The 7,660-nt window shown below is 42.5% G+C and overlaps 1 pseudogene; it reads right to left on the bottom strand.

Moving 5' to 3' along the window:
- Positions 1-1,345: 1,345 nt before the first annotated feature.
- The window catches only part of LOC103603737, a 51,139-nt pseudogene continuing 44,824 nt past the window's right edge, over positions 1,346-7,660 (bottom strand).

Below are 7,660 nucleotides of genomic sequence, written 5' to 3'. Positions count from 1 at the left end.
CCAAGAAACATTTTTCAGAATTAGGTGAGACCAATCATTACCCCCTGAATCATACAGAAGATAGACAATAAAACAAAAACAAGGTTCGGCTGGCAAGGAAGAAGTACATGAGAGCTGTTCAGTGGCAAATCAGAAGCATTAAAAGCTCCTACAAATTCGTTGCAAGGAAATCATACTCTTTTACAATAAAAAATGAAAATGGTTATTAAACTAATATTGACTTTTGAGTTTGATTCTGTTGGGTTCCAATAAAAAGTTAAATACAGTGGGCCGGCCCGCATACAGACCGGCCGCTCACTGGCTGAGCGAGGTGTGGGTGCAACACCAAGGGTTGCGATCCTGTTGCCGGTCCTGGTCCGGTACGGGCGCGACACTGAGGGTTGTGATCCGTTTCCGGTCATGAAAAAAGACAAAAAGGAAAAAAAAAAAAAAAGTTAAACACAGAAATTATCTATCACATGGCATACATATAAAAGTCCCCCACAGCTCAAAGACTCTTCACACACATGTTGAATTCTATATACCTGATTTATTCAAAATATTTGTGATGTTTTATAAAAACACATGCTCTTCAGTGGCTATAACAACAGGAAATATTTTGTACTTAATAAAAATTTTGTTACCACAATGTAAGCATTTTTTCTAAAGAAAAATATCTGTATATTTTCTAAATTCAGTTTCCCTCAGTATGAATTCTCTGAAATATAAAAAAGTATGATTTGCTGAAAACTTTTCAGAAAATCAAACATTTCTGTTCTATTCTACTCTTATTTACCTGAGGTTCAATGAGGTATCATCTTTTGATAAAGGCTTTCCTACATTTGTTGTTATCTCTAGACTTCTTAACTCTAACTTCTCGAATAACAATGAGTTTGATATATGGATGAGGCTTCTGAACTCTCAGGATGATAACAGGAGTTTCCGCTCTTGTGTGAATTCATCAGTACACACTGAGCACCGACCTCTCAATAGAAGCATCTACATTCCTGCCCTAGAGAACAGCAGGGACACACAGGGTGGCCACGGAGGCCACTGCACGTCAGACCTAGATGTTACAGCATGAATGCTCATACCCACTGGCTGGACCTCATTCACATGGTCTCCCCAGATGTAGGAGGGGCTGAGACACACAGACTAGCTATGTGCCCAGCAGGAAAACGAAATCCACACTGGTAAACACATTGCCTTGGTTTCTCCCCCATGAGTTCTGTGAAGTAAACTGAAAGTTGACTTTGGTAGAAGGATTTACCACACATTATATCCAGAGCAATTCTTCCCTGGGTATACTTTTTGTCATACCAAATGCTCTGAGTTATTATGGTAGGACAGTTTAACACCACCATTGTTAGTGCTTCTCTTCTGTATGTTTTCTCTGATGTGTGGCAAGAGCTGGTTTGTAGCTGAAGGTCTTCCAACATTCATTACGTTTATAGCGTTTGTCCCTTGCATGAATTCTCTTATGTTTAACAAGGTATGAACTATCATAGAAAGATCTTCTACATTCATTACATTGATACAGCTTCTCTCCTGTGTGTGTTCTCTGACGTACACTGAGAGATGCCTTCTGGCAAAATGTTTTCCCACATTCCTTACATTCATAGGAATGTATGCAGTCTCTGATATTGAATGAGCTCTGATTTTTGGCAGAATGCTTTCCCACATTTGTTACAATCAAAAGGTTTCTCCCCTGTGTGAACCCTCTGATGTTTAATGAAGGATGACTTCTCAGAAAAGGCTTTCCTACATTCAATGCATTCATAAGGTTTCTCCCCTGTATGTATTCTCTGATGTTTAAGGAGAACCGACTTCTCACAGGTCTTCCCACATTCATTACATTTACCGGGTTTGTTCTGAGTGAATTCTTATGCTTAACAAGGGATGAACTATGACAAAGATTTTTCATATCCATTACATTGATACGGTTTCTCCCCTGAGTGAATTCTCTTATGTTTAACAAGGGATGAACTATCATAGAAACATTCTACATTCATTACATTGATACAGCTTCACCCTTGTGTGAATCCCCTGATGTTTACTGAGGGATGACTTCTCAGAAAAGGCTTTCCTACATTCAGTGCACTCATAAGGTTTCTCCCCTGTATGAGTTCTCTGATGTTTAAGGAGAACTGACTTCCCATGGAAGGTCTCCCCACATTCATTGCATTCATGTATTTTTTTCTGTGTGTGAAGTCTTTGACGTTTACTGAGGGTTCACTACATATGGTATGTTTTCCCACATTCTTCACAGTTACAGGGTTTCTCCCCTGAGTGCATTCCCTGGTGTACAGTGAGTTTAGACTTTATACTGAAGGATTTCTCACACTCCTTCCATTTGTAGGGTTTTTCTCCTGTGTGAGATCACTGATGCACGGTCAGGCCTGCCTTTTGGGAGAGAGATTCTCCACATTCACTACATTTGAAAGGCTTCTCCCCTATGTGTACTCTTTGATGCTGACATTCATAGGGCCTCTCTCCTGTGTGAATTCTTTGATGTACAGCAAGGGCTGGTTTATAGTGAAAAGATTTCCCACATTCCTTTACATTCATTGGGCTTTTCTCCTGTGCGTGTTCTCTGATATACTGTGAGGTTGGACTTCCAGAAGAAAGTTTTCCCACATACACTGCACTTGTGGTATTTCTTGCCCATGTGAACTCTATGACGTTTATTCCAGAGGACTTGCTTATCACAGCTTTCCCTGCACTCATTAAATTCACAGTGACTCTCCTTTGAGTAAACTTTCTGCTGAAACATGAGGTTTGCCTCATCCCTGAAGCTTTTCTCACAGTAATTATAGACACAGAGTCCCTCGCTTGTGCGAGCTCCCTTACATGTGAAGAGAGCATTCTTGTGGAAGGCATGAATGCACTCATCAAACGCAAACAGCTGCTCCACCGTGTGAATCTCCTGTTGCTGAATAAAACCCGCATTATAATAGAAGATGTTCTCGTTTTTATTCAATTCACTAAGCTTCCCTCTAGTGTGAGTTTTTTCATGGTTAATATGAGGAAGCAATTTCTCACACTGACTGACATCATTACATTTCTTTCCTGAACGCTTTCTATTATTAGTGGTTAACTCTTGACATATTTTTCCAATTGATTCCGTCAAGGTTACATTTACTGGGTACTTTTCTTGAAGAAATAGAGTCTGTGCACAGATGAAATGTCCACAAATATCTCTCTTGGCTTTCTTTGCTCCCCATTGTGCTATCAACTTTCAATTCTCCTAGAAATAAGAAAAATTAAACATACCTATGAATCCAAAACTGCTTCTCACAAAATCGTGCTAATAGACAAATGCACTTTATGTATCTGACTTTTGGTTTCAGACCCAGTCTTCTGAGATAAAAAATGCCAAATAAATATTTTCTACTCCCTCTACTTTGAGGGGCTGGGGGAAGGGGTGACAAAGCTACTGTGGTAGAAAAAGGGAGAGTAAAATTGGCAATGAATGTACATATATATTTATTTGACCCTTCACAAATGCATCTTTCAAAATAGAGAAAAGGAGTAGAATAAACATAAAGAAATAGAGAACAGAGAATAAATGATTTGGTAAGAGTAAATGAATTACAATGAGCAGAATTCACAGGGAGATGTGCTCAAACAGAAAAATATACAGTAATGTGACACGGAAAACCAGTAGACAGGGGTGTTATTCCAAGAAATTATCAGAGGAATGAAAACATCTAGAGGAGGTGGCTTAGAGTCTAGGTGCTAACTTTGTTAATTCTACCTTCAATAAATATCCAGATGATAAGGACCTTGTGTCCCCCAAGTTTTATGTATTAGAAGCTTGATCCCCACAGTGACTACTAGGCAGGTGCAAAATCCTATTATGGTAATTGAAAGGTGGGGCCTTGAAGAGGTGTTAGATCGTGAGGACCCTGCTGTAGTGAATGGTTTGATGGTGGTTGTGTGGGTGTGGTTCTAAGGGTTTTAAAAAGAGAGGGCATGACAAGCTCTCCATCTCTGCTCTGCCATTCTGATATGTGAGACTCCTGAGTTACTGACACCACAAAGGCCTTCACCAGATGTGTGCCCTGGACTTTGAACTTCCTAGCCTCCAAAACTGTAAGCAATAAATTTTGTTTTCTTACAAATTACTCAGTTCCAAGAATTTTGTTACAAGCAACAGAAACAGACTAATACACCAGAATTCAAGCACTCTACAAACCCTATCACCTTAAGTCCAGACTATGACACAATTATTTTTCCTAACTGGTCTCTCTGCTTCTACTCCTGCCACCCTGTACAAGATTTTCTCTCATGGCAGTTGGCTTCCTGTGTCACTCTCCTACTAATATGTAAGTTCCAGGAAATCAAGAGACTTTATTTCATCCACTGCTGTATACCCTTCATTTAGAACATGACTGGAGGGGCCGGCCTCAAGAGACTTTATTTCATCCACTGCTGTATACCCTTCATTTAGAACATGACTGGAGGGGCCGCCCGGTGGCGCACTGGATAGTGTGCCGCTTGGGAAGTGTGGCGGCGCTCCCGCCTGAGGGTTCGGATCCCACATACAGACCGGTTCCCGCTCGCTGGCTGAGCGAGGCGCGGGAGCAACGCCGAGGGTTGCGATCCCGTTGCCGGTCCCCGGTCCGGTACGGGGGCAACACTGAGGGTTGCGATCCGTTGCTGGACACGGAAAAAGACAAAAGACAAAAAAAAAAAAAAAGAACATGACTGGAACAGGGCAAGGGATCAATTAATATTGGTTAAATGAATAAATAAACAAATTAATTATTTCTTGAAAACAAAAGAAGTCCTCGACAAAGAAGGGAATGTGGGCAACTAAGAATGCTAGAGGAAAGGAGCCTAACCATGATACAGGCAGGAATGAAATTCAAGGTATAGGTAACAGGGATTAAACTCTTAACAGGCCAAGCAAAAAAGAGAACATTTACACCGTGTAAGTGACATCTGGTGGTGAATATAGTTATCTGAGGCATGCAGGCTAACCATCCTTAGTTACTTCCAAACAGATGGGGCCTCTAAAAAGAGATTCTTGAGCCACCAAGAACAAGGCCCTCACCAGATGTGTTTCCTGGACTTCACCTTCCCAGCATCCAAAATTGTGAGAAATAAATTCTATTTCTTTATAAACTACCCAGTTTCAGGTATTCCTCTACAGGCAACAGAAACAAACTAATACAATAGGGTATCAGAGATAAATTTACACTTAAGTATAATAATAATTATGGGTGTATAATGCGTTTTTTATATATACTAAAACAACTATAATCATGATTATTTCCACTTATTGACATGTTGACTTTTCCCTTCTTTACATCTGTTAACTATATATTCCTTGATAATATTTATCATTTTAATGTTTTGTCATTTTGTGCAATGGAAAACAATGTGAAAAATGAATAAATATAAACAACTCACCTGAGATTTGTTCTTTTTCTGTTGTTCAGAGAAGACTGAATGTACAGCTATGGGAAAAGAATAAAGGAGTGGTCATCCAAGACCTGGTGTATTAGTCCGTTTTGTGTTGCTACAAGAGAAATACCTGAAACTGGGTAATTTATAAAGAACAGAGGTTTTTTTGGCTTACGATTCTGGGACAGCTACATCTGGCACAGGCCTCAGGCTGTGTCTACTCATGGTGGAAAGTGGCAGGCAGTTGGCAGGTACAGGCAGAGCACATGGAGACAGGAAGCAAGAGAGAGGGACGAAGTGCCAGGGTCTTTTAAACAACCAGCTCTCATGGGAACTAATAGAGCAAAAACTCACTCACTAATCCTCCCTCCCCCAGGGAGAGTATTAATCCATTCATGAGGGATCTGCCCCCGTGTCTCAATCAGTTTCCAACACTGCCACATTGGGGATCAGATTTCCACATGAGTTCTGGGAGGACAATACATCCAAACTCCATCACCTGGCCTGTTGTAGACTTTTGAGATTCAGCTTCCTAAAAACTTCTGCCCACCAGCTGGTTAAACATCCCCTGTGTGAAAAAGTTTTCCTGGCCCTTGAAAAGAGACAACAGGAACTATGTTGAGTGAGAATTCACATGCAAGAATCTGACAGGATCTTATAGGGCTTGGCTGTGTAATAGTTCACTGGGTCTATTTCCTGATGGTCAATTTCATTTTTCTTTTAGAACCAATCCAAGACTAACTCAACAAATAACATTACATCAGAAGAAAGATTGTTATCTTTCATTGTCAATGTTGTAGGAAAAATACTCAGGATATTTGTTTACTTACATTCCTACTGAGTTGCTTACCCCTTAGAGAAATCAGTCTGGAGAAAAGAATGGGGGTGCTTTGGGGAAAGATCCTCTTTAAAAACTGTTTCCAACTCAGTTGCAGTACAATAAGTGGATGACTTACCTGTTATAATGTGGACAAGTGTCTTCTACTCCTGGCTCTGCCACTAACAAACAGGGTGACTCTAGGCAGGTTACTTACACATTTAGAGTTTCTTAGCTTTGCAACAAAACAGACATAGACGCCCCTACTCTAGGACTCTATAAGGTCGGGGCAGATGGAGCAGCATCAGGCCTCCAGAGGGCACCAATCAGATGGCCATGTGTGAGAGCAGCTCAGAATCGAAAAAAGTGTGTGGAGGGTGAGGGCAAGGCATATTGACCAAAGGCTGGTGATAGTTTCTTCACCTATCCCATCTCTTCCTGCAGACCATGCCCACACCAACCCTCCAACAAATTAATACCTCTCTTGCAGCCTAGCCCTTATGACCACCTTCTGCTCACCTACCTTTTCTGAAACGTGGTCCAGACCTTTCACCATTGTGGAGAGGAGGCCTGGACTTGACGGCACAAGCACAACATCACTCATTCTGAGCAGTGTGAAGAATGACTTCAGGCTGTGCAAAAGTTAAGGCTCTGCCCTTTCTGGCAGTTTCCTGCCTCTGATCTGAAGTTGCAGTGAGGAGTTTCAGGTCAGGAGTGATTTTCGATGTGGAAACCTATTTGTGGGGCACCCTCCTTCTTTCACAAGAACTGCTTTCTTCCAAGGGAGCTGGAACCTGAGCTTGAAGGACAAAATCATTTTACTTAGATGCTTCATTTAGGGCCCCAAGTCTCACATAACTTACTTGTCTATACTCTAAGGCTCCTAAGGGTTTCTGCAGGAGTTGTGCAAGCAACACAGTGACGCACTCTGCCTCGAGGGTTCTGAGATGCTGAGGAGTCCCAGAACACAAGACGACCAGGTGGGATTCAGCGCCACGCTCACTTCAGCCCTGCTCCCCGGGCCCTGGGGAAGGCCACAAGGAGCACACCCCGGGTGTCAGGCGGGGTGGTGTGCCCTGGCAGCGTGACCGAGCACTCACTCGAACCCTCTGACCGTCGGTTTCCTTGTTTACCAAAACAGAAACGCTACACAAAAGCCGTATGAGGATTAAATAAAATAACTAATGGAGAGAGCAAAGTATCCTGCACACACCTTATCAGTTTTGTGCCATATTTTTTACATACGCCAAAAACGTAAGCCCCTGAACCGCCCGCGTGGCACGTGGGATTAACTTCCTCCGTGCGTACCCGGGGACGCAGGGTCTGCGCACGTCAGTCATCCACCCCGCAGGGACTAGAATTAGTAACATCCAGCTCCGCGCAGGGACGGGCCCCGCCCCCCGCCCCCGGGCCACGCGGGTCCCGGCTACTTCGCCCGACCCTCCGGGGCTC

The sequence above is a fragment of the Galeopterus variegatus genome, unplaced genomic scaffold (genome assembly GCF_000696425.1).
Source record: "Galeopterus variegatus unplaced genomic scaffold, G_variegatus-3.0.2 Scaffold4771, whole genome shotgun sequence".
Taxonomy (NCBI): domain Eukaryota; kingdom Metazoa; phylum Chordata; class Mammalia; order Dermoptera; family Cynocephalidae; genus Galeopterus; species Galeopterus variegatus.
Note: the sequence above shows the minus strand (reverse complement) of the source record. Positions and strands in the feature narration are given on the sequence as shown.